The following is a 2,311-nucleotide window of genomic DNA, read 5'->3' as shown; positions in this document are numbered from 1 at the left end:
CTATTTTGTATCGATAAGTTTTTTTTATGTCCCAGCAAAAGTCATCTTCGTTGATTTGAGAAAATTTTCATAATTTATTACCAACATTAAAGTATATTAACGCATAAAGGTATTAATGTAATGAGGCTTGTTATTTTTGTCTAGACGAGGTGGAAATTGTAGATCATATCTTTTTGTATTGCACGTATGCGGTTGTGGTTTGGCCCTACATCATTAAAGCATTCAAAAAGAATTGGGTTTCTACTAGTATTGTTTTAGGGTATTTTGGGACTTGGAGGGCAAATACATTGAAAGGAAAGTGCAATGAAGTATGAACAAGTCTCCATTATGTTGGGCATTTGTGGAAGGAGCACAACTGTAGAGCGCTTTTGAAGGAAGGTCCAAGACTGCTTCAAAGACAATCTTGCTTATTAAACAAATAACGTTCTTTGGTTTTTACAAGGATATTTTTAGAGATATAACCGTTAATCAAATTTCGTTTTAGTTTTGAGACAAATCTTCACGTATAGTTGGTAAGTAATCGGCTTCTTTGTACATGTTATAAGTTCTTTTTTCTATAGGAATGTTACTACCATTTTTTCTTTTTAGCCTAATAAGAATTTGAAGAAATGAAGGAAGTATTTCTTTTTAGGAGCATTTTTTCGCATACTTATGTACTGTTACTAATCCATCGTAGTGGCAGCGCATATCACATGCACTGCATTACACATGCTTATCTAATTTTGATGGCAGCTGCTAAAAGAAAAGAAAAAGTCTAAGCCAAGCAATTGTAAAACTCTTTCAACATCCAGGATTCTACCTTACACATACTTTATACCCTGCGCTACATGAATAATCAGGACCGTGATAAACAGTTAGATCGTCACCATCATAAATTATCTTTGTATCAGGTGATGGAAGTATTGCTCTCATTGGCTCTTTAACAGATTTTCTTCTAGGGGCGCAATTGTGAACCTTCCTAAGAAGATATGAACAGAAATAAATAGCAAGAGGAAAAAAGGTTAATGCCTAAAACAGACAAAGAGATACATCTGCAGCCAACGTAAAGCTTGCAGCTGTAGAAAAATAATTTGCTCTCACTATTCTTTTTCTTTCACTATACTAATTTCATGTCATTTTCTATATCAGAAAACACAAATATAACAATTTTGTATGTACGGTATCCACAATGGATATGAAGACTGCCTAAGCTCAAATTAAGTGTAGCCATGTGGATACGAAACAAATATATATAGGTAAAAGGTTGTTCATAGAAAATACTATAATGGTACGAGGAGATAATTATCTCGTTCATACCGATGAAAACAAAACAAGAGATTTCTTTGATTTACGAGGGAATGGGATGCATCACCCAACAGAACTAATTTATTTATTTAATATAGTGTGTGGGATGATGCATGCAAATCGTGATCCAAATTCCACCAACTGATACACGGTTCATACACAAAAAGACTGCTAACTAGTCCTGATTGTGCCATGTGCCTTAATTCATCGTCATACAGCAAAAAGCCTCCATGACTTTTTTTTTTTTTTGTTTTACCAGCTACCTAATCAGGCACAAAAAACGCCGAGTAAGGGGATCGAACCCTTGACCACGGGATTAAAAGTCACGCGCTCTACCACTGAGCTAAGTCGGCTGTTGGACTTGAAAAGAGTAATTTACTTAAAATCCCAATCGCCCTATCCAAAGACATCGTCCATATGGGAAAAGAATGCTGGCGCATAGTCTCTGAGTCGGTCAACTAATTTGAAGCATGGGTCCATAGTTGTCTCCATCGGTTTATGTGGAATCTGTTTACAGAATCGGTTCCTTATGTTTCGATTTGGCATTTTTTGGTTGTCTGCAATATGAATACTAGTTGTCCCTTATAATTTGTTATGGGGATTTCCAAATAGTATAGATTTTCAGTTAGTATTCAGTAGAAGCTTGTCGATTTATGGGTCGCCGTTACAACAACGAGTTTACTTTGTTACGGGGTCTTGTAACGTTGCTCTCTAGAGCTTTCGTTCAATGAATTATATCCCTTTGTTAAAAAGAAACAATGTCCACGTAAAAAATCCAACAACGATTTTTGCATCAGATCATGTCTGGTTGGGAAAAATTCTAGGCAGACTGCGTTTTGTCATTGAATGGGTTGATCACATTATTAAGTTCAAATCTGTGTAACAGTGGCCACTGGAGTAGATAGGACGACTAGCGCTGAACAAACGATGAGATCTAGCGGACTTGGTCCCGTCTTCATCCAATCTGCCCAAATGGGGATAGATGGGCCAATGGGGTTTCAATGGATTGGTGGATTTTCGTTTGGAA

The 2,311-nt window shown here is 36.5% G+C and overlaps 1 non-coding gene across 1 annotated transcript; it reads right to left on the bottom strand.

Moving 5' to 3' along the window:
* Positions 1–1,565: 1,565 nt before the first annotated feature.
* On the bottom strand, positions 1,566–1,637 carry TRNAK-UUU. Its single transcript has one exon. It is a non-coding gene; the product is annotated as a tRNA-Lys (tRNA).
* Positions 1,638–2,311: the final 674 nt, after the last annotated feature.

Source organism: Papaver somniferum, unplaced genomic scaffold (assembly GCF_003573695.1).
Source record: "Papaver somniferum cultivar HN1 unplaced genomic scaffold, ASM357369v1 unplaced-scaffold_132, whole genome shotgun sequence".
Classification (NCBI taxonomy): domain Eukaryota; kingdom Viridiplantae; phylum Streptophyta; class Magnoliopsida; order Ranunculales; family Papaveraceae; genus Papaver; species Papaver somniferum.
This window is presented reverse-complemented; position numbering and strand designations above follow the sequence as displayed.